This window comes from Podarcis vaucheri (assembly GCF_965113315.1).
Source record: "Podarcis vaucheri genome assembly, chromosome: 3".
NCBI lineage: Eukaryota > Metazoa > Chordata > Lepidosauria > Squamata > Lacertidae > Podarcis > Podarcis vaucheri.
In genome coordinates, this window is record NC_138761.1 from 122,970,128 (window position 1) to 122,995,491 (window position 25,364).

At 46.2% G+C, this 25,364-nt stretch overlaps 1 long non-coding RNA gene across 1 annotated transcript in view; it reads left to right on the plus strand.

Moving 5' to 3' along the window:
* Window positions 1–25,364, plus strand: part of LOC309528859 — a 414,370-nt gene that overhangs the window by 234,719 nt on the left and 154,287 nt on the right. Inside the window, exon 2 of the long non-coding RNA XR_014217928.1 lies at window positions 5,857–5,882. This is a non-coding gene — a long non-coding RNA (uncharacterized lncRNA). The remainder of the gene's footprint in view (window positions 1–5,856; window positions 5,883–25,364) is intronic.

The window sequence follows — 25,364 nt, forward strand, 5'->3', positions numbered from 1 at the left end:
AAGCCTTTTTACCTCTGTGTAAAGAATATATATACAAGTGTATGATGTATATTTTAGTTCTTAACTTCTTTTTTTATTGTTTCTAATATGTATGATCATTGTAGCTATTGCTTTAAAAATGTACCATGTAAATATAAATACATCATATCAAAAGAAAAGCTGTGTGACATGCTTTGCAAGTCTTTAACCGAATGGTTTGGGTATCTGAAAGATGAGAACCAAGGTGTATCTTTGTGCTGCATTCCAGAATACTAAAGGTGCACCCAAATACATTTCCTGAGCAATAATCTCTTAGCACAAGGAAATTGTAGCGTGAACTGGGAAAGCGTTCTCATGTCCTTTCCCCACGATAGCAGCTGATCTAGAAAGTGCAGTCATGGATATTGTAGCTCATCCTACTTTTTCCTTCACTGATCTCAGGTGGAGAAATTCAGTTCCACAAACTGGTCCTAAATTCAAAGCTGCTCTTCACCTGCACTCCCTCAACAGGACAATATTTGTGCCTGCAGTTCTTCCATGAGGAAGGAGGAGACATTGATCTCCATTGTAAGTGCGTTGGGAAGTGGTGACAACATAGTGCCCCCCTAACTTGATATTTTATAGGGATGCGGGTGGCGCTGTGGTCTAAACCACAGAGCCTAAGGCTTGCTAATCGGAAGGTTGATGGTTCGAATCCCCGCGACAGGGTGAGCTCACATTGCTCAGTCCCTGCTCCTGCCCACCTAGCAGTTCAAAAGCACCTCAAAGTGCAAGTAGATAAATAGGTACCGCTCCGGCAGGAAGGTAAACGGTGTTTCCGTGTGCTGCTCTGGTTCGGCAGAAGCGGCTTATTCATGCTGGCCACATGACGCGGAAGCTGTCTGCGGACAAACGCTGGCTTCCTCGGCCAGTAAAGCAACCCCAGAGTCATCCGCGACTGGACCTAACAGTCAGGGGTCCCTTTACCTTTAACTTGATATTAGGCTGCAAACTCAGTTCAACCTCTGTGTGTGCATGTATGGAGTCAGGCATCCTCTGTGTTAATCCTAACATTTTTTTCTCTCCAGTATTGGCATTTTGTATTAGGAAAGAAACTACATCCAACTCAAATGTTTTCAAATTACTGTAACTTCACTATAGGTTGTTAAATGCAAAATGCTATTTTGATATGGTTTACTGCTTTAAAAAAAAAAATCCCATTTCTAGTGGTAATTCCAGAATTCTCAAGTTATCCTCTCTCTCTTAACATGTAAGAACAGAATTCGTTCTCTGTTGATTCTCTGTCCCTGGATTCATTCTTGCCCTGCCCTCTTCCTACACAGATATATCCAGTTTCACAGGGGAGAGAACCAGATCAACAGTGAGTGAGGCTTTCAGTGCTATCAACCTTGAAGAGACAGTCCAATGTAATAAAAGCATTTTAGGTATGGAGATACTGTAGCCTAGTGGATAATCCTCTTGTGAGTCTGAGAGACCCAGCTCTCTCGGAGAGGTGATGTACTATTTTTTCCCCCCTGTGAGATCAGTGTGCAGTTCACAGAACGTACACATTTCAGCTCCAAGATCCTGATCTTTTGAGACTCCAAAATGTTGCAAACAGATTTGTGTTTCCACCCTTTGTTTCAGAAGACTCTTGACTTCAGTACGATGGAACCTCAGTTTTCGAGCGTCTCAGAAGCCGAACAATTTGGAACCCAAACACGGAAGTAATTGCTTCCATTTTCTAACATTTTTTGGAAGTCAAACGGCTTCCAGGGAGTTTTCCCCCCATTGATTTTGCAGCCAGCCCATTGATCTTTGGTTTTCTAACATTTTGGAAGCTGAACAGTCTTTCAGAATGGATTATGTTCAAAAACCGAGGTTCCACTGTAGAAGAAGAGTTTGGATTTGATATCCCGCTTTATCACTACCCTTTGAGTCTCAAAGCAGCTAATAATCTCCTTTCCCCTCCTCCCCCACAACAAACACTCTGTGAGGTGAGTGGGGCTGAGAGACTTCAGAGAAGTGTGACTGGCCCAAGGTCACCCAGCAGCTGCATGTGGAGGAGTGGGGAAGCGAACCCGGTTCACCAGATTACGAGTCCACTGCTCTTAACCACTACACCACACTGGCTCTCAGTCGTAGTGATCTGTCCACAAATCTCAGGAACTAGAGAGAAGGGTTTAAAATTCAAAACATCTTTGGTTTCTGTATCTCATGATCTCACTTGGGATTAGTTGTATCAACTCAGCTAGGGAACAGGAAGTCTTCCTATCAGTGCCATGGATCTTCACACTTCATAGCAGCTTTCTAAACATGATGACATACTGCATATCCATAGCCCAAGGGACTTTAACTCTTGATAGGGAATCATGCTGGCGTTCTGAAACAATTCCCAATAAATTTAGTGGGACTTGCCCCCAATCAAGTAAGCCTATGATTTCAGCCTTGTTTTCTAAAGGAGGTCTCCTTCTGCATTCATGTAACTCTCCAGAGGTTATTGATTATTTTCTTGCTTTTATGTATGGAAGAACTAAGAATTACAGTATGGATACCCAATCAGCCTTAATTTCAGGCAAGGCAATATTGCCATCCTTTATTTGACCATATAAAACGCTCTCCACCTTTTCCCAGAAGCTTTACAGGTTTTAGGTGACCTGGTAACATCTGTGATTGTATTATATATTAATTAAAATGCACTAGTTAAACTGCTGCCCTTTCAAAGTGGCTATCTGTGGCGATGCTTCTTTGTGTAAAGCTTGCTGAGTGCAGTCATCAACTTTTAAAACATCTCAGAGTCTTGCATCCACTACTGAGTTGTCCGAAGTGATGCTGTGCATCTGCACAGCACAGATTGACAGCTAAAAATCAAACATTGCAGGAGGTAACTTGTGAAAATGCAAAAAAGGCATTGTCTTGCTAAAGCAGCTTGATTGACAGCTCTGTTTTCCATTAATGGATGAGGGAAGAAATGAGATGAACTGTACTCCTACACTGCTTTTTGTGTTACCTAAAAGACTGGTCAACACTGAACGGTTTCACTGTATCCCTTGCTCGGAATTAGATCTGTCATGAGCAGAGCACACCATGCAGGAATAGAGATACCTGATTCTTGCTCTCTGCAGCTGTGGAGTGTGGGTGGGTGCAAAGAAGATATTGCTGATATCCAAATCCATTCGGGAAGCTTGTAATACCTCCAACCATGCTCTGGAAAACACTGCCAAAAGCAGGATAACTGCCATGCTCCTGTGCATTTTAACAGCCTGGTATGCAAAAGATAGCAAGTGAACATTTTATGTTGCTTCCCCACCCCCCACTTTGATATCTTTGAACTTAGCAATGCAGCAGGTGGAGATGCCAAGGTATGGTTTATATTGAGATTGAAAATATTCTCGGCCAAATCAAATGTATTCATTCTGTATTTTTGTCTTCACTTTGAGGTCTGATGGGCCTGCTATATCCCACCAGCAAGGGAGGTAGAGGTTAGTAGGCCCACAATTCTGGAACAGATGAGAAGGTAAGGCAAGCTCATTACCTTGAAGAAAAAGCAAGTTGCTGATTTCAGGACCACCATTCAGGACCACCATTTAGCAGTGGTCCTGCAGCAGAGGCAGAAGATAAAGGTCTCAGTGGTGTCGAAGGGAACTGGTAGATCTTTGAGAGTTTGGAGCAGGCCAGGGGTTTTCAACCAGTGTGCCATCAGGGCTGATTCAGGCAACACTGACTCCATCCGTCTTCCCTTCCCTCCTTCCTCAGATGCCCTCTCACTGTTTGTGAAATTTAGTTATCATAGCAATATAGAATCTGTGCCAAAAGGTTCATAGAACTGATTCTTAGTTGAAATTATAGCTTGGAGGACAGCCTGCCAATCGACCAGTGTAGCTGCAGCCATTGGATGGATAATGTCAGATGTCTTTGTCACTGCCAGCAAAAGAGTAGGGTTGAGGGAATAGGAGAATCTGGTCATAAGATAATGTACCATTACAGCTGAAGGGCCGTAAACTGGAGAACCCCCTCTCCAATTGTGTTCTGAGGGTACAACCTGTAGGTATATTGCTGAAGTTCTGGAGAGTGTGTGTCTTATCAGAGACCAGATGAGGGACCATCTGAGAGGCATCTTCAGTCCCACAGAAGAAGGGTGAGATAAGCCAAAACATATTATTGTGGCCATGATAACTTGAAACTTGATCTCTGCTCTTCAGGTGTTCTTTTTTCACATGGTGAAAACTGGAAAGTGATGCGGCGGTTTGCACTAAGCACATTACGGGACTATGGCATGGGGAAAAGGTCCATAGAGGACAGAATTGTGGAAGAATGCAGTGTCCTGATTAAGACATTTGAATCTTACCAAGGTGGGTTAGTGTTTCCCTCTACTGCTCCAGGGCAAAACAACACTACATTAGATGCCCACAATATTGTGTTATATACATATTGCTAACTCTTAGAATTATAGTAACCAGGATTCCCTGTGAAGAAGTTACCAATCTGCAGTGTTCAGGTCAGTGTGAGGTAATGCTGACCTCTATCCCTCTTTCCTGTCCTCCCTCCTCAGATGCCCTCTCGCTTCTCTGCCTCCCAAAGGCTTGCACAGCTGTTTGTTGCAGCAGCCCTGGCTACAAGCTCTGCCAGTGAATAGTGCCTCTGGGGCTGGCCAGGGGGTGCTGGTTGCCAGGAACTGAGGCAACCTCGAAGCAAGCAGGCAAGTGGGTGAAGGGAGCCCAGCCAGCCCTCGCTGTTGGGAATGGACAGGCAAGTGGGAGGCCGGGCAGGCAGACAGGCACCATGCTGGCCTTCCTTGTGCCTGCTGTGTGCAAAGGCCTGCCTGGAAGCTGAGTGCACAGCGCCAAAGGGGAGCCTTTGCAGGCCCCGTGGCACCCACTGCTGCCTCCCAGGGTGAGTAAGGTGCTGGCCTCACATTCACCTTTGGCCAGTTTCCGTCAGGCCACTAAGGCTGGGGGCATCCTCTGTTGGGAAAAAGCACCAATGCAAAAGCCAGCTGCAAGTGGCTGGAATGCAAAACAGGATGTTGTTGTCTCGAACTGTACTGTTGGAGAAAAGGGGGAGTCTATTCTCTGTACTGAGCACCGGATGTTAGCTCAGAGTGTCATCTGACCTGTGCTGGAAGTACAGGGGTGGAGCTGTGACTCTTCTGATGGAGTCTGAAGAGTGCAGTCACGTTTCTATGTACTGCTGAATGACAGGAATAAAAGACATGTAAATAGGACTCCTGTCTGTCTCATTTCCCCTCCCTGGGGGGGGGGGAGCAGGGAGAGAGAAGTAGCAGAGGGTGTGTTCTTCTCTGACGGGGAGAATCGCCGATTTACGACCTTGCCTGCCGGGAGACGCAGCGGAAAGGTCATCAAGTATCTCACTCAGTTTGCCCGGGGGAGGCCAGTTTACCTCTGACTGCGAGCTGAGATACTGACATCCTCTTCCCAGCCCCCTGAGAGGCAGTGTAAGGAGGCACCTCTCTTGGGGGTGGCAGTGACTGCTTGGAGAGGGGAGAGGAGGCTGAGGGAATACTTCACAAAGGAGGGTATTTGAAAAGAGGAGGGGATGCTGGCGCTGCAACGTGATTCCAACCAGGGTACCACAGAAAGAATGTAGTTGGTCAAGGGAACCATGGACTCAAAAAGGTTAAAAACCTTGGAATTAGATAGTCAAGAGTGCTGCAACTGTTCAAGTGGTACCTCAGGTTACAAACGCCTCGGGTTACAAAAGCTTCAGGTTACAAACTCCGCTAACCTGGAAGTATCAATCTTTATTACGGTCCAGAGACCCAACAAATTGTTACAAAGCAATGCACAATTCATACAGCCTACCTAACCTGGAAGTAGTACCTCGGGTTATGAACTTTGCCCCACGATGAGAACGGAAATCGCGTGCCGGCTGCAGGAGGCCCCATTAGCAAAAGCGTGCCTTAGGTTAAGAACGGTTTGTGTTAAGAACGGACCTCCGGAACGAATTAAGTTTGTAACCCAAGGTACCACTGTAAAGGGATGGTGTCCATTTCTGCAGCTGTTGGCAGTAGGATTCCTAGCTGTGGGAAATCTCCGGATCCTCCTGTTACTCAGAGTAGACTACGGTGCAGTCATTGGAGTCTGTTGGCAAAGGAGTCTCCTTGGGACATAGTAGGTGACATATGGGAATACCTTTTATTGGGACCAACTGAAGAAAAAGCAAAAAGTAACAAAATAGCCTATGGACTACCACAGCTGGATTTGAACCAGCTTGATATGTATCCCCCTCCCACCCATCAACAGTTCAGGTGGTGGGAGTGGTCCCAAGAGGCTGGGGCTTATTCTCCTCACACATGGACATCACTCCATTGGTGCCCTTTCTGGGAGTGAAGCACTCTGCCCTGCCACTGCGCACTCCCAGCAGACACAGAATCCTAAAATTGTAGATTTATCTAGTCCAACCCCTGCAATACAGGAATCCTTTGCCCAACGTGGGGCTTGAACCCACAACCCCCAGATTAAGTCTCATGCTATGCCAGCTGAACAACCCCTGGATCCTCGACTAGCTAGTGCTCTGAGCAGAAGTCTAACATAGGATGTGGTAAAAGGTAAAGGGACCCCTGACCATTAGGTCCAGTCATGACTGACTCTGGGGTTGCAGCGCTCATCTCACTTTATTGGCCAAGGGAACCAGTGTACAGCTTCCGGGTCATGTGGCCAGCATGACTAAGCCGGTTCTGGCGAACCAGAGCAGCACACGGAAATGCCGTTTACCTTCCCCCCAGAGCTATTTATCTACTTGCACTTTGATGTGCTTTTCATAGAATCATAGAATCATAGAGTTGGAAGAGACCACAAGGGCCATCGAGTCCAACGCCCTGCCAAGCAGGAAACACCATCAGAGCACTCCTGACATATGGTTGTCAAGCCTCTGCTTAAAGACCTCCAAAGAAGGAGACTCCACCACACTCCTTGGCACTGTCGAACAGCTCTTACTGTCAGGAACTTAGGAAGTTAGAAATTATATCTTTTGAACTGCTAGGTTGGCAGGAGCAGGGACCGAGCAACAGGAGCTCACCCTGTCGCGGGGATTCGAACCGCTGAACTTCTGATCGGCAAGCCCAAGAGGCTCAGTGGTTTAACCCACAGCGCCACCCGCGTCCCTTATAAGGAGGGGGGTAGATGGGGTTATTCTCTCTGCAAAGTCAGATAATGGTATTCTCTTCCCATGGGGGTTCATTTATGGGTCTCTCTAAAAGCAGAGAGATGTGAGGCTCAAGGATTCCTGGTTTTCATACATCTGCAAGGGGAGGGGCCCTTTTTCCTATTGAAATTCCATATTGAATTAATGTTCAGTGTATACACCAAGGTATTCATTTAGACCAGTGTTTCCCAACCTTTTTTGGGCAACGGCACACCTGTTTAATGAAAAAAATCTCGCGGCACACCACCATTACAGCCCCGTGACGTCAGCGCACAGCGTCACGCCGGGAGGGACGCATGAAAGTGAAAGTTTTTTCCCTCCCCCTTGCCGGGGAACCGCCAAGCTTTGGGGGTGGGAGGAGGCAGCAGAGCGAGGGACTGAGGGACGGCGGCAACTGAGACGGCAGCGGCTGTTGTGGTGGTGGCGGAGATAGCGGGCGGAGGAGGGGGCGGCGGCGGGGCTTGAGGAGCCGTCGCTGGGAGTTGCTGCTGCTGTTGTTGCTGCTGCTGCCCGGACATGCCGGCCTCCTCCTCCTCCGCTGTCTCGCGCTCCTCCCTTTTGCACGCGCTGCCCCGCCGCTCGGCACCACCACCGCGGAGCCACCCCTGGCTCGACGCGGATCCTCGCCGCCGCCGCCTCTCACCGCCCGACTCGCCCGCCTCCCTCCCACGGCACACCAGCCAACGTCTCACGGCACAGTAGTGTGCCGCGGAACACCGGTTGGGAAACACTGATTTAGACACTCCCATTCCTTTTTCACTTCACTTTTTTTGTTTTTGTCTTATTATATCTGTCAATTTGGCTAATTCTAAATATTCTGATATATATATATATATATATATATATATATATATATATATATATATATATATGTCTCACTTTAACTTTTCAGTGTCAGAATTGGGCGGGGGGGGGGAGTGTGGCTTATAGTCCGACCAATACGGTACTTTAAATTGCTACCTTGGGGGCTCCTCTCAGGTCAAATCCAGCAAAACTGGAACAAAGCAAATGACACTTGAAGACAGACCCAGCTTAGGAGTTCCTACTCTTATCCTTGATATTTTATCCCCCTCGGCCGCAGACTGAGATATTGCACACATACCAGAGGTCCGCAACATTTTGTTGTGGACCCCTCTTGCAGTCGCCTGTATTCCCCTCTGTTGATGGAAGCCTTGTTCTTCCCTCCGTTGAGATCCAGGCTTAATCAAAGCAGAAAGGCAGTCGGTCTAATTGAGACCTGTAAAAGAAGTAGAGGCAATGGTCCAAAGACAACAAATGATTATTGAAGAATTAAACAATTCATTCACTAATGTTCATTACACCAGTGTTTCCCAACCGGTGTTCCGCGGCACACTAGTGTGCCGTGAGACACCGGCTGGTGTGCCGTGGGAGGGAGGCGGGCGAGTCGGGCGGCGAGAGGCGGCGGCGGTGAGGATCCATGTCGAGCCGGGGGCGGCTCCGCGGTGGTGGTGCTGAGCGGCGGGGCAGCGCGCGCAAAAGGGAGGAGCGCGAGACAGCGGAGGAGGAGGAGGCCAGCATGTCCGGGCAGCAGCAGCAACAGCAGCAGCAGCAACTCCCGGCGACGGCTCCTCCTCCGCCCGCTATCGCCGCCACCACAACAGCCGCCGCCGCCTCAGCTGCCGCCGTCCCTCAGTCCCTCGCTCTGCTGCCTCCTCCCACCCCGGCAAGGGGAAGGGAAAAAACGTTCACTTTTGTGCGTCCCTCCCGGCGTGACGCTGCGCGCTGACGTCACGGGGCGGGGCTTTAATGGTGGTGTGCCGCGAGATTTTTTTCCAGTAAACAGGTGTGCCGTTGCCCAAAAACGTTTGGGAAACACTGCCTTACACAACGTGTCAGCAGAGAGTAAACCCTAAGGCACAACAGTGCGTGCCTCCTGCATAACCCCACTGACCTGCATAAAGCCCTGCAGACTTAATAACTGAAAAGTGTGTGTTTCACTGTCTTCCTTTTCCCACCTCTCACCTGCCCTAACTAAACCCTCTTCCCTCTTAAATGCTTTGGAATTCTGATGTTGAATGCAGCACGTCATCAACACACAGAACACACTTTGGTTTTTCAGAAACAGCTTGCAAAAGCTACGCAGAACTGCAGTCAGAATTTGCCTGGCGTGCAGCATTTTGATTTTCTTCATGGCAAAATCAACCCCACCCCTTGGTAAAAGGATGGCAACCATGGGGAACAGGAAATCTCCAACTCCCTCTGAAGAAATGCACACCTGTATCATGACCACCAGGAAGCAGCTGGTCTGTGGCAGCCATAAACACTTCCCAGTTGGCTTTCAAACCTTTCCTGGAATTATTACATCCACGATAGTCCTCCCTCCTTTTGCGGTGGGGGTGCTGTTTCTTCGGACTTTCAGCAGAGAATCAAGAAGCGGAAAGGGAACTATCCCTCTTAAATGCTGGGAGAGAGGTAAATTGGTGCATTTCGTGATCACCAGCTGAAGCGCAGCCCAAGGTTATTCAAGTTCATTATGATAAGAATAGGGGAGATGCAAGTGTAAAGTGTGTGTGACTCATGACAGCAGATGGTTCTTGGGCTGCGCTGAATGCCATTTTAGAGAACTCCCTGGATAAGAGACCCTGAGCTCTGCTATCCAAAACACATACCCCCAATCTGGAAAGATCTGTATTTAACAGCAAGGGAAGAGCTCTTGTTCCCCACGGTGAAAGGCAAGAGGACACTTCGTAATAACATGGAAGAGTGAGAGCCAGGATAATAAATAGTTATCCTTACAATCTGTAGTTTAACACTGAGATGTCAGCAGCAGCTGATGCTCAGTCTTGCTTTCAGCCCCATCCAGGTGGTTCTGAGCTGGAAGGAGGGAGAAATGGAAATTGCAAGAAGTGATGTCACCACCCAAGTCAGCAGAGCAAACTGAGGACACAGCACACTAATTATTTTACTCCGTGTTGGGCTCTGCGGGGAGGATACCCTCAAAAAGAGGGACTTGGAGCCGGGAGAAGTATTTTTAGAAGCTTAGGAATGGTGTTGTTAAAATAATTTAAATGATGTACTTTAAATTATATTGAAGAATCCGTAGCTTAGTGGTCCAGCACATGGTCTGGTCCCGTGCAGAAGACCATTGTCTGAGATAGTATAAGGCAGCTTCCTGTGTTCCTTGGTGTTTGTGGTTATAAAAATAACCGCTACGCAAATCTGGAGTGGAGCGGAATCCCAAAGACAGATGCATGTCCTGTACGCCTCTTTCCAGCAACTCCTGCAGCCAAGCCAAGGGCTTTCCTTTGGACCACATCAATGCGGCTGAGAGAGAAGGCCTTCAGACTCGCTATAATAATAATAATAATAAATTATTATTTATACCCCGCCCATCTTGCTGAGTTTCCCCAGCCACTCTGGGCGGCTCCCAGTCAGTGTTAAAAACAGTACATCGTTACATATTAAAAACTTCCCTGAACAGGGCTGCCTTAAGATGTCTTCTGAATGTCAGGTAATTATTTATCTCTTTGACATCTGAAGGGAGGGCGTTCCACAGGGCGGGCGCCACCACTGAGAAGGCCCTCTGTCTGGTTCCCTGTAGCCTCACTTCTCGCAATGATGGAACTGCCAGAAGGCCCTCGGTGCTGGATCTCAGTGTCCGGGCTGAACGATGGGGGTGGAGACGCTCCTTCAGGTATACAGGACCGAGGCCGTTTAGGGCTTTAAAGGTCAGCACCAACACTTTGAATCGTGCTCGGAAACGTACTGGGAGCCAATGCAGATCTCTCAGAACCGGTGTTATGTGGTCCCGGCGGCCACTCCCAGTCACCAGTCTAGCTGCCGCTGCCTGGGCTTGCACCCTGGAGAAATCACTTCGCTGCTGTTAATGCAGCAAAACCAACACAGGAGGCAACAGTTTTGAGTTAACGGTCTCTGCAGGCGCTGTGACTCCCCAGTGGTTTCACTTCACCCCCATGGTGCACTCCACTGCATCTCAAGACTGTTGGATACCATCAAAATAAAAAGGAAGGTTAAATAAGGTTGGCACAAGTAAGCAATAGCTCAGCCGGGGGTACTGAGCTGCCGGCAGTGCCAGCAGGAACTGGGACACTGACTTGAGGAGAGAGCTATGCTATGTGCCTACTTGAGCTAATTTGGTTGCAGAAATAACTGCAGCAAGGAAGCAGCATAAACTTGCGGCTGACGGGTGGTTTGTTGGCTGATGGCATCTTGCGGACCCTTCATATGTGCTAGCGAAGTGCAGTTCGGAGTCAATTAGCTAACCTACTGCCAGCACCTGAAGTTTAGGTACAAGGAAACTGTGTAGGTGTGCTTTCTGCTAGAGATGTACTGAACTAGTCTTGGTTCCCTGTGGAGGGACCGATATGGTGACAGCTGTTGTAGCAACAATGGTGGTGGTGGGGAAATAGATGTGGTTTATTGCATCACCATTGCAACTGGATGCCATGCACAACTAGGGCATCTTAGACTTGCCAGGTGTGTAGGATCTTCAGACTTAAATTACCCTGTCCCACAGATGGTAGGGAAGTTATATGCCCTGAGTTAGTTTTTAGCCTGGAGTAAATGTTGCCCCACTCATTCTAAACTCACAAATCATACAACAAATAAACTGCCCAAGATGTGTAAAAATGTGTCAAGTAAATGTAAGCAGATAGATGGGTCATTCTTCCATATGTGGTGGCCATGTAAAAAAGCTTAAGGCTTTTGGGAAATGATATATAATGAAATGAAGAAAATGTTTAAATGGGCTACTTCCAAAAGACCAGAAGCTTTCATTGCAGTCATACCTCGGGTTGAAGTAGCTTTGGAATGAATATTTTCGGGTTGCGCTCTGCGGTGACCCGGAAGTAACGGAGCGCGTTACTTCCAGGTTTCGCCACTCGCGCACGCGCAGATGCTCAAAATGACGTCATGCGCATGCACGGAAGCGGCAAAACACGACCCGCACACACGCAGTCGTGTCTTACGTTTACTTCAGGATGCGAACAGGGCTCCGGAACAGATCCTGTTCATATCCAGAGGTACCACTGTATATCCATAATAGGGACAGAAGTTTCCAAAAAAGATGACCAAACTAGTTCTGTATGTGACAACAGCAACTAGAATATTATGTGCCCAGAAATGGAAAGAAGAGAAGGTTCCAACGAAGGAAGAGGGGCTTTTGACAGTAATGGACTATGCAGAAATGGCAAAGCTGACAGTGAAATTAGGAGATCAATATGATGAACATTTTATAGAAGCACAGAGACCTTTCGTGGAATATTTATAAAAATATTGTCCTCAAATGAAAGCGTGGGCAGGATTCGGATAAAAGCAGTGGAAGAAAAATGATAGAATAATTGTAATAGAGAAACTTTTTTGTAATAGATAATGGTACAATGCACAACAACAACAACAATTTTTTAATTTATATACCCTTCCCATCTGGCTGGGTTGCCCCAGCCACTCTAGGTGGATTCCAACACAAATAAAAACATAATGAAACATCAAAGACTAATAGTAACAATCTGATCGAATATAAAAAGTCACAATAACTTTAAAATAAACAACTTATATCAAACAAAAGAACTTTCAGCAATCCATCATAATTTAATAGTAAACAGTAAAATTAAACATCAGCAAACGATAATTTAAACAGTTTACACTCATCAACCACAAGAAAGAATTACTAATCTATAATCAATAAAAATTGCAGCAAATTTCAATGCATAAAATAGCACAAAGCATACAAAACCATAAAAAAGGATCAAATTGAGAAACAAGCACACAACTTATAAATCTTTTTTTTTTTTTTTTAATATCCCTGAACTCCTTTTTTCCCAGCTGCTGCTGTTCTTAATGTCATGGTCTGGGAAAGGCTCCCAGGGCAAGGCAGGTGGAAGCACGATTGCCTGATGAAGAACAGAAAGTTTCTCTCCCCTCACAATGCAGTAGTCCAAGCGGGAGACAGAAACAAATCAGCAGTTTGTCTTTAAGGTCCATAACAATGAGTCTCAAAAAATCTACGGGCCTCACAAAGCAAGGCAGATGGGCTTCCTTGGGTAAGTAGTTTCAAAGTTATGATGCCACTGCAAAGAAAAGACTTTGCTGACTTCATTGTACTAGGCCATGGGTCAGCAACCCGCGGCTCCGGAGCCGCATGTGGCTCTTTTACATCTTTGCTGCGGCTCCGGGGCGGATACTAGCGAGGGGAGGAGGCGCATTGTGCGCCCCGACACTTCCCACTGTGGCGGACACTGTACTGGCTGTGACGTCGCATGGGGGCGGTGCGTGCGTTAGTCACGCACCGTCCCGACGTCACCTTCCCGCCCACCCGCCCGCTACATTGTAAGGGGCATGTACGCTGGTCACTGCATTGAAAGGGGGGGGGTGTACGCTGGTCACTGTTTTGAAGGGGAGTGAAGAATACACACAAAAAAAAGGGTAACTTGTTAATTTAACGTTTATTTCTATGAGGAGGAGTAATTCTGAGGAGTCAAACAAAGAAATAATAAAAAAGTGACAAAAAAGTTATTTTTACAATGACGAGTTTTGCAGCTCCCAGGTTTTTTTCTTCGGAAACGGGTCCAAGTGGCTCTTTTTGTCTTAAAGGTTGCAGACCCCTGTACTAGGCTTTGTTGTATATCTGTAAGGAATTTACAGTATATTTATTGTGAATAATTTCCTCCCAATGAATGGCTGGTCTGCTCCCCTACTCACATTTATAAAGCTTCCACAGAACTTTCTCAAGCGCTATGACTGCACAAGACCTTGTCTAGTGAAAGGGGCGGTTGTTGATTTTTTCAAAAAACAAAAACATAGCATTTATCCCTCCAGATGTGAATCACTGAATCCTTTTATTATCTCTGTGTCCTCAAGTTTCCTTTGATGTCCTGGAAACCCACAGGGCCATTTGGGATTTTGTTAAAAAAATGTACACATTTCTGTACTTTGGTTAATCTAGCCCTTGAGCCCGTGAAAAAGCCACTATCTTCTTATTTGAACAGCCCCATTTTAATTTAAAATGGATAGGTATTTGACCACACAAGTTCACTATTAGAGGGAAAGATGGAGGCTAATGGAGACCCACACTCCTCTATAAGCTTGCTGAACATAAATGCTGTGGTAAAAGTGTCTTGAAATTAGGTGTGAGTAAATATAAAGACATTATATTTATACGCAACAGTAGCCGCAAGGCTATTGCTTGCGAAAAATTGGAAAAGTGGTGTTATACCGACAAAAACAGAGTGGCTTGCCAAATTATTGGAGTATTACAATATATCCAAAACAATGGGAGAAATTGGAAGGATCTCAAAAGAGAAGATAGACAGGGACTGGAAGGTGTTTAAAGAATACTTGCAAAACCATATTGAAAAATCAGAACTCGTATTAGAATAAACAAGTTCCGTTTTAAATACTGAAATACTAAATAAGATGGATAACAATGTGTAATAGAAAAAGGAACATGAAATTAGGTTAAAGGTGCGTGAAAGAAAGTACCGGTAATAGAAGTGGAAAGAAATTGCAATTGAGTAGACTGGAAGTCTAACACAAAGGTGGGGTGAGGGGTGGTGGATGGTGATGGGAAAAGGAATTATCTGTGGGACTGAGTGTAGGTATGTTTGAACATTTTTAAGGATTGTATGAAATGTATGTTTGTATGCTTGTATAATCGCAATATGTGTGTATTAAAATTAAAATTAAAAAATAAAATAAAATAAAGAAATTAGGTGTGGGGTTTTTTGTATATATATATAGAGAGAGAAAGAGCCAAGAGATGAAACTCTAAAAACGATAGTAAGAAAAACAAATCCCAAGTACCCAAGGCTAATGGACTTGTCAATGGTTTTACATTGAACTCTAAAACCGACCAAGTGGCTCTGTCTTTAGATTCAAAGTGACAATGTGAGAGAGTAAGTCAGGCCAGCGACTGCCATATTGTTCAAAGTTCATTCCTGGCGAAGACGGACAAAATCAGATGAATGATGGTGCCTTGATGTCCAGCAATGCAGGGTGCGGGAGGTCTAAAAATTCTGAAGGATGCAAAGCCAGTACTGCTCCAAAAATACACACATAATTTCAAGGGTGGAAACTATCTTGCTTCTGGTCAGAAGCCAAGTGTTTTATATATTTATTTTCACTTGTGCCATCAGAAGAATCAATAAATGTAACGGGGTTGCAGTTGAAGCTTGCATATTTTGTGACTTCCCAAATGAAGTGAATCAGGGGAAGTAAGAGAGACATCGCCTCCTTTGTCAGTGGGGCCTCGCGACTGTGGGTGCCCGGGGCCATGGGCGCCAAGCAGTGTGAATGGCCCTGGCACTGAAATTTGTGGGTGCACATGGGGAATTTTGTGGGTGCTCGGGCACCCAGGTCCCCAATGTGCTGAAGGCACAAATCAATTTGCTGTACCATCATTTGTTATCCTGAGAAGTGGTACTGCTGCCGTGCTTGGAGGAAGTACAGAAGATCACAAGTAGAACATTGCCACTGTGGTTAGTAGCCATTTGATTATCCTCCATTTGATTAATTAGTCATTGTCAGGGACCTTGAATCTTGCACCCTGCCTTCAAAGGTGCCCAAGCTTCCCCCGACTCCAGCCCCGCAAGCTCCGGGAGCGATGGCAAGGTTGCGCAAACCTCACCTTCACTCCCGGACCCCCAGCCTCGAGGCTAAAAACGAAGCCAGGACAGCTAGCGGGATCCATCCCGCTCGCTGTCATAGCTTCTTTGCTCTTTGGGGCTCAGGGGGGAAATATTTTTTTTTCTTTATTTCCCCCTCCCCCCCAAAAAAAGTGCGCCCTATGGGCTGGTGCGCCCTATAGGACGAAAAATATGGTACAGTGGTGCCCCGCAAGACGAATGCCTCGCAAGACAAAAAACTCGCTAGGCGAAAGGGTTTTGCGGTTTTTGAGCTGCCTCGCAAGACGAATTTCCCTATGGGCTTGCTTCGCAAGAAGAAAACGTCTTGCGTTTTTTGCAAGTTTGTTTCCTTTTTCTTAACACCGTTAATACAGTTGCGACTTGACTCCGAGGAGCAACTCATAGAACGCGGTGTGGTAGCCTTTTTTGAGGTTTTTGGTGATTTTTGAAGCTTTTCCAAAACTTTTCCGACACCGTGCTTCGCAAGACGAAAAATTCGCTAGACGAAAAAACTCGCGGAGCGAATTAATTTCGTCTTGCGAGGCACCACTGTACTTGTCTCTTGTGTGTAGATTCTGCTGTTTTGGCTGCATAAAAAACTTGAACAAACCTCTTTTCCAGCTATAGATGAAATTTAAAAACGATGAGCTGAGTTTTATGTTCCTTGATGTGAGGTGCTGAGACATATAGCTCATTGATTTCACCCACCCTCCCAATGAGAGGGAAAATAATTTTCTTTATACCATACAGTGGTACCTTGGGTTAAGTACTTAATTCATTCTGGAGGTCCGTTCTTAACCTGAAACTCTTCTTAACCTGAGGTACCACTTTAGCTAATGGGGCCTCCTGCTGCCGCCGCGCTGTCGGAGCACGATTTCTGTTCTCATCCTGAAGCAAAGTTCTTAACCTGAAGCCCTATTTCTGGCTTAGTAGAGTGTGTAACCTGAAGCGTATGTAACCCGAGGTACCACTGTATTAAGTTTGTAGGCCTTTATGCAGGTCAGTGGGGCTATGCAGGAGGGTTGCTTCTCATCCTGAAGCAAAGTTCTTAACCTGAAGCACTATTTCTGGGTTAGCGGAGTCTGTAACCTGAAGCGTATGTAACCCGAGGTACCACTGTATGTTTTAAGCAGGGGTGCCAACTTGAATAAAATATTGCGGGGGTCCAGATAAGCCCCGCCCAGCACAATCAATCACATGACACAGTGCACACAAACCATTTGAACGGCAGTGCCTATCAACTCAAATATTTTATTGTGGAGGTCGAAGCCCCCACAGCCCCATAGGAGTTGGCTCCTATGTTTAACAGAAAGATTCCAATTAGCCTTTGTCATTGCTCACTTAAAGAGTAGGTTGATCTCATAGGCGGCAAATCATAAACACAGGCACTTGAACCCTATTCAGTGGCGGTCTGCAAAAGGGTATATAATCTGTGACTTTTTAAATGTTGCAATTGTTTTCTCCCCATCCTCTTTGTAATTTTCAAGACTACCAATGGGGGAAAAAAGGGAAAGGGTTTTGTTCGTTGGTTGCTCTGAGCATGAACAAAACCAGAATAAATTCCACATTACTGAGAGCAGGAATGCCGTAGCAAAGGAGAAAGGGGCAGACAATATGCATGCAGAACATGCGCCTTGCGATGTGAACTGCATAGCAAAGAGCAGATTATAGAACAGTCCTGACTTATTTTCACAGGCAGCTATTTTGTAGTCAGCATAAGGAGCAACCACGAATAGAGAATAGCAGACAAGACACAAATTACAACATTGACTAAAAGAAGAATGCTGATCATGTGGCACTTTAAACGGCAGACCAGATGTCTCAAGAGATGCATTCAGGGGTTTGTGATTCGCTTTGTGTGTTTTCTTTTGGGCGGGGGGAAGTTAGCTGCAACGAGATAGTCTTGCAAGGCAGTCTCACAACTGTCACTCCTCCACAACCGGCGAAATTAAAAGGTGGGGAAGATGTCTGGCAACCTGCTAACATTTGCAGTAAAACAGCACTGCGGGTATGATTTGCAACGCAGTGTGCATGTCAAATAATAGTTGCATTTATTTATTTGTTTCGCAAAATTTATACACCACTTGATAGCAAAAAACAACAACCCTCAAAGCAGCTTACAAAAGAGAAAACCGTAATATCAAAGAAGAAGAAGAAGAAGAAGAAGAAGAAGAAGAAGAAGAAGAAGAAGAAGAAGAAGAAGAAGAAGAAGAATCACAACCATGCTTTAAAAACCATGCAAAAGTTAAAATCCCCAAACGGATTAAAATTACCTCTGAAAAGTAAAATTACTAGTTTTGCAGTTCAAAAGAGCAGGGCTTGAATTGTGGGTGAGGGTCTGCAGTACAGTCAGGGAACTGGCTGCATCCTGCCAGTGTAGAGTGCAGATAATGCTTCAGATACATACCATATTTTTCGTCCCATAGGACGCTCCGTCCCATAGGACGCACCTAGTTTTTTGGGGGGGAAATAAAGGGGGGAAATTCCCTTTATTTCCCCCCAAAAGCAGGTCGGGGAAACCGAACCAGGTCGAGGAACAGCGGGATGGCGGCGCTGCGCCTCCCTGCTGTCCCCCGAGCTTGTGGGGCTGGCCGATGTCTGCCGGGCACAGGGGGTGCTCTGCTTCAGGGCGCCCCTCGCGCTGGGCAGCAGGCTGCTATCCGCAGCCTAGACATCCCTGCCGGACCTCCTGTAGGGCTGCCTAGGCTGCGGATGTGTTCCTGAAGCCTTTAGAGCGAGAGGGGTCGGTGCGCACTGACCCCCCCTCGCTCTCCAAGCTTCAGCAAAACCTGCATTCGCCCCATAGGACGCACCCAGAATTCCCCTTCATTTTTGGAGGGGAAAAAGTGCGTCCTATAGGGCGAAAAATGCGGTATACAGTGGTACCTCAGGTTACATACGCTTCAGGTTACATACGCTTCAAGTTACAGACTCCGCTAACCCAGAAATAGTGCTTCAGGTTAAGAACTTTGCTTCAGGATGAGAACAGAAATCGTGCTCCGGTGGCGCGGCAGCAGCAGGAGGCCCCATTAGCTAAAGTGGTGCTTCAGGCTAAGAACAGTTTCAGGTTAAGTACGGACCTCCGGAACGAATTAAGTACTTAACCTGAGGTACCACTGTAACACAGATTTGGGGCTGGGGGCTTAATAAGGGGTTTTTTTGTGTGTGTTGCTGTATTTTTTGTACACTCATTTTTGAGGCTGCTCTATCACATGTCCTGCTACTCTTGATTGTGTTGTTTATGTTTTTCTCCTTTCAATGCTTAATTGCTTTTTACACGATTGTGGGTTTTTCTATGTTTTTAGCGGTTCTCATTTTTATATGCAAACTGCCTTAAGTGGGGTGGGGTATGTATGTATGTATGTATGTATGAATGAATGAATGAATGAAACATAGCTACCCCTCTGGAATCTGGGTTATTTTCATTTTTAAACCATATTTCTTTCCTTCCGTTATTACAAACAGCTTAGGGCAATGTATTTGGGGTTGGTTCATTTTATCCTTACAACATCACTCCCCCACAATGCTGTGAGGCAGGCTAAGCTGACAAATTGTGAATTGCCCAGCAAGACTTGAACTTGATCCTGTCCAGCTCGACAACCTGTCTGTCCATTGTGGTGCACTAGTTCTGAAGCACAGCAATAAAGAACTATATTTATAGGAATGAACTGTGCACAGGGTGAAGAGGGTGGAAATTGTCTAGAAAACCCACTGCACTGTGTGCAATGATACTGTTTTGCAATCTGTCCCTAATTACAACAAAAGTAAAATCAACCCCTCTTCCAGTTCCCTGTTTGCTTTCTTTTAATCTGAAAAAGTTCTTTGGATCTAACCTAATTGTCTGCCAGGGCTCTGTTAACATGTACGAAACCTGTAACAAATTTGCAGTGCCAACCCCTGGACAGATGCAGAAAGACAACCTAAAACTTAACCATGCCATCTGACTAAATGGTCCATTTCACAATGAGAAAAGCATTTCTAACACCTGATTAAAACACACACACACACACGTGCACACACAAAACTGGAGTTTATACCAGCCACTGGATTCTCCAACAATAAAAGCTTAATTCTGCTGTTATGTACTGAAGTTCTCACCCTGGGCCAGCAGGGGGATACTGTAGATAGTTTTCATTCAGGTCCACATATGCAAATAAGGAATTGAAAGTGACATTCAGTGACTGGATAGTTACAGAAAGTGGTTACTGTTGCGTTATAGTGGAGCTCTATATAAGCAGGCTGTCTGAACCCTTCAGTTCAGTTCTGTTCTGGCCTGTGAATAAACAAGAGCTGTTTGAAGAATTGCTGTGTCGTCTGATATGTTCACCCACAACTTAACATCTGCAACTCTGCAAATCATGCAAAAGAAGCCGATTTCTATTTATCTGGATATATTTCCCATAATTCCCAGGGAAGGAGCACTGCACTGTGCCAGGTGTGTCCACACTAGTCGCCTGCCCACTTTAAAGCCCATCTTCGCAGTCCTTATGAACAGAAACTTTCATTTAAAAAAACTGGAGTTTTTCTGGCCTTGGATATAGTCCAGGTTAAGATTTTTGCAGAAGCAAGTGTTGCTGGCAATTTCTTTGAGGCCTCTGGTTTTCTAATATTTGCAAAAATTGTAAAGCAAAAAAGAGCGGAATAGAAGGGACTGCTGCTCAGTCCAGCCCCGCATCAGTAGCATTCCATTGCAGCATTGATATGTTATGGGCCTGCTAGGAGCCGTACTCCAAAACATCTGCAGGCCACAACGTTGGGAAAGGGTGCATACGGCCTTCATGGCTGAAGAGAGAGCTTTGTAGCTCAACTCACGTGCTTCCATTGCACTGTATCAGATCTCAGAGGGCTTAAGTTTCAATCACATCTTTCTTTTGAAAACTTTGAAATGCTTCTTAAGCCCTGGTAAATGATGCTTAACTTAGACTCACATGCTCTGAAAACAGCCTATTTATATCCAAAACAATGAACGCACTGGTTTAGAAAGGCACTCTAAATATACAGAACATTAAGCTTAGCATGCTTTGGAGACACTTTTAGACCAAGTCTCGCCTGCTCAAGTTTTTTTTTTAAATATATGTATATATTATTATGCCTTTCTAAAAGGAGTTAATGTAACAAGAACTCAGGCCCAGGAGGATCTGGCTTTCTTGGCCTGCCTTGTCATCTGAAGTGCTTGTCATCTCCTGAGGCACTGCTCTTTGTCCTGCCCCATATCCTTACTTCCCCCTCAGTCCCCTGGGGGCTGCCTGGGATGGACTAGCCGGGAACCCCCCACTTCTGCCCCAGAACCATCAATAAAGGCTTCCTCCCTCTGCTTCCAGTCAGGGAGAGGATGTAAGCCCCTCATGGTAATCTGAAACAATTCATTGTTTTGTAGTTCTGGGAAATATCCTTAAGTTCAGCTCGCGAAATTAGCTGCCGCTTGAGTAAGCCACAGCTGCTGTGTAGCTGTCCCACTACGCTGCCCCCAAAATGCGGCAATTCTCATTACAGCAGATTAGTCTTTCAACATATGGGCCTTCTCTTATGTTTGTGGGGCCCGTTGCTATGAATGCGTGTGTATATACACAGAAAAATTCTCCTTCTTCTGCAGATCATGCCTCTGGAAGAGGAAGTTAAAGGCAGTGATTGCGCTTGCTCACATGGGAGCCTGCAAAAGCTGATTTGGGAATATACCTTTTCTTGTCTTGTTTTAAAAGTGGGCATGTTCCGGGGGGGGGGGAATCTTCCCATGGTTTATGCACATGGATAAAGTGACCTCTCACAGTCATCATCGGCTGGGCTCGGTCGGTAGAGCATGAGGTTCGTAATCTCAGGGTCCTGAGCCCCACGCTGTGCAAAAAGATTCAGGGTTGGACTCGATGACCCTACAATTCTATGATTCTATGACCCCAAGAAAGGGACACAGGTGGCGCTGCGGGTTAAACCACAGAGCCTAGGACTTGCCGATCAGAAGGTCAGTAGTTTGAATCCCCGCGACGGGGTGAGCTCCCGTTGCTCGATCCCAGTTCCTGCCAACATAGCAGTTTGAAAGCAAGTGCAAGTAGATAAATAGGTACCGCTCCAGCGGGAAGATAAACGGCGTTTCCATGCGCTGCTCTGGTTTTGCCAGAAGTGGCTTAGTCATGCTGGCCACATGACCCAGAAAAACTGTCTGTGGACAAACGTCAGCTCCCTTGGCCAGTAAAGCGAGATGAGCATTGCAACCCCAGAGTCGTTCACGACTGGACTTAACTGTCAGGTGTCCTTGACCTTTACCTTTTATGACCCCAAGAAACACTATTCCCAGTGTTCTGTTTACCCACATCCTTTGTTCTTGGGATTTGGAAGGCAAGGATACCAAAAGAAGGTTCGTTGCCAGGACTGATTTCCTCCTCTTCACCTTTCCCCTCAGTTGCCTGGCAGGCATTCAGCGTAGAGGAAGAACTGTGTAGCTTAGTGGTAGAGCAACTGCTTTGCATTCAGGAGACTGAATCCGTTGCATCTCCAGGTAGGGTGGGGAGAGAAGCCTGCATAAAGGCCTGAAGAGCAACTGCCAGTCAGAATAGGCAAAGCTAAGCCAGATGTTCTAGGGCAGTTTCCTATGTTCTAGCTGCTGGTGCTTTCTCATGGCACGCTGAGGAGAGGAACCAACACCTTGCCTTTTAGCGGTGCTTCAACTCCTTCCCACATGAGCACACATTTCCTGGCTCTGGGTGAGCAGAAACGTCTTTCAGTGGAAGAGCCGGTGTGATTAGTGTGTTGGATTGTGGGGGGCGATGAAAGTTCAAATCCCCACATGGCTATGAACCTTAGGCCTGACCTTGTCTCTCAACATTACTTACCTCACCAGGCAGTAGCAAGGATAAAAGGGGGAAAGGCTGCGGTCATGAGCTCCTTGAAAGAAAGGCATGGTAAACAACCCACATTTTAAGTCTCAATATTTCTAATGTTGTCCCTATAGTGTCTGTTGTCTATGCTCTGGTAACCTCTAGGTTAGATTACTGCAATGCACGAAACAAGGGGCTGCCTCTGAACTGTTCAGAAACTTCAGCTTGGTGCAGAATTTGGCAGTCAGGTTGCTCACCTGGGCAAGAAAGTTTGAGCATATTACACCGATCCTGGCCTGACTGCACGGGCTGCCAGTTAGCTCCTAGGCCTGAATCAAAGTACTGGTTTTGACCTATAAAGCTTTAAACAGCTCAGGACTGCAAACCTTAAGGACCACAAACTCCATATGAACCCACCCGGATGCTGAGATCTTCCTCTGAGAACCGTTTTCATGTGCTCCACAAGAGGTCCGGAGGGTGGCAACATGAGAATGTGCCTTTTCTTCAATGGCTTCCCATTTGCAGAATGTTCTTCCCAAGCAGGAGCGGCTGGTGCCTTCATTATACATCTTTAGGCGCTAGGCGAAAATGCTCATCTTCAACCAGGCTTTGGGCTGATTAACATCCCTTCCCCTTTTAAAGGTGTTTGTGGAGGGGAGTTTGGTTTTGTTCTTGTTTTTAATTGTATTTTTTATCTTGCGTTTTTATGTTGTGAACCACTCTGAGATGTGCGGCTGAAGGGTGGTATACAAATTTCATCAGTAAATAAATATTCATCCTTTTCCACTAATGGGAACCTGTTGCCCTCAAGATGTTGTTGGACTACAGCTCCCATCATCCTTTGCCCAAGGCCAGGCTGGTTGGGCCAGATGGAAACTGAAGTTCAACATCTGGAGGGCCACATGTTCTCCACCCCTGTTTTAGGCCGTTGATGAGGAACTGCATTTGGTGGGCAGAAAAATTCCAGTTTAGTCATAGAAGAGGGGTTAGCTCAAATTTGAGAGAAAAGGAAATAGGAACACTTCTCTGTTATACATAGCACCAGGTTTTAGCCATTATTAACATGTAGTGACTATTGGTTCATAAGCTCTGCTAGCTTTTTCAGTTCTTCAGTAATTATTTGTAAGTTTGTAAATTTGTAAGTTTGTAAATTTGTAAGTTTGTCCTGGAGTGTCAACACAAGGGGGCTTGTGAAGAAGGCGCAGCAGAGACTGTACTTTTTGAGAATACTAAGGAAAAACCTTCTTCCGCAGAAACTGCTGCTTGCCTTCTATCACTGTGCCATTGAGAGCGTGCTCACTTATGGCTTATGTGTGTGGTACGGAAGCTGTACTACCCAGGACAGATTGGGGTTGTGCAGGGTTGTTAAGGCAGCAGAGAGCATTGTTGGCTGCCCACTCTCCACCTTAGAGCAGATTTATGCCACAAGGTGCCATAGGAAGGCACTGGACATAGTAAAAGATCCATCGCATCCTGGTCACTGTCTCTTCGAGCTCTTGCCGTCGGGACGGAGATACAGGTCGATGAAGACAAGAATGAGTTGTCTTAAGAACAGCTTCTTCTCCAGAGCGATCTCGGCCCTGAATGGGAAGCCCGGACTTTGAAAGTCATCTAATCTCCCTTGCTGTATTATACTGTATTGTTTAATTAGTGTTTTTATGGAGCAGTCAAGTAATTTCGTTGTCCCCGAAGGGGGCAATGACAATAAAGATATTATATTATTATTAAATAACAAACTGTCTTGTGTTTTGAAGTAGACAGAATCATCATCTGTTATCCTCCACAGGGGCGTAGCTATCTCCTCAGGTACCCGGTGTGGTGGGGGTGGGGCGACCCCCCCACAAGGCTGCCGCCCTGATCCTCGTGTGAGGGCCGCTCCTTTGCAGCGTTGCCACGTGGGGGCCACACCCACCTTGCTCTGCCTCTGATCCCCCCCCACTGTTTCCAATGTTCTGGCCATTGCTAAAGTAGTGAAAATTGCATTGCTTCTAGAATGAAAATGCCTCCATCCGTGTAGGAGCCTCAATGTTTGCAGAAGTACAAGGAGTCTTTGAGAAGGGCAGGATCCTGAGTTGTAGAGGAAGACCGGAGGCAGCTCAGTGAGCTGTCCCAGTAGCTACAAACTTCTGTTTGACTGTTGGGAGAGAGAATGGAATACATTGGCTAGAATCATGAACAGGAGGAGCACTTATCCTATATAAGTCCAGCTCCGAGGGCCTTCTGGCAGTTCCCTCGCTGCGAGAAGCCAAGTTACAGGGAACCAGGCAGAGGGCCTTCTCGGTAGTGGCACCCACCCTGTGGAACGCCCTCCCACCAGATGTCAAAGAGAAGAACAACTACCAGACTTTTAGAAGACATCTGAAGGCAGCCCTGTTTAGGGAAGCTTTTAATGTTTAACAGACTATTGTATTTTAATACAGTGGTGCCCCGCAAGACGAATGCCTCGCAAGACGGAAAACTCGCTAGACGAAAGAGTTTTCCGTTTTGGAGGTGCTTCGCAAAACGAATTTCCTATGGGCTTGCTTCGCAAGACGACAATGTCTTGTGAGTTCCTGCGGGTTTTTTTCCCTTTCTCCCCTTTTTCTAAGCCGCTAAGCCGCTTATCAGCTGATCCGATCAGCGGATAAGCCGCTAAAAGCCGCTAATAGCGCTAATAGCGCTAATCCGTCAATGGGCTTGCTTCGCAAGACGAAAAAACTGCTAGACGAAGAGAATCACAGAACGGATTCTTTTCGTCTTGCAAGGCACCACTGTACTTTGTTGGAAGCTACCCAGAGTGGCTGGGGAAACCCAGCCAGATGGGCGGAGTATTAATAATAATAATAATAAT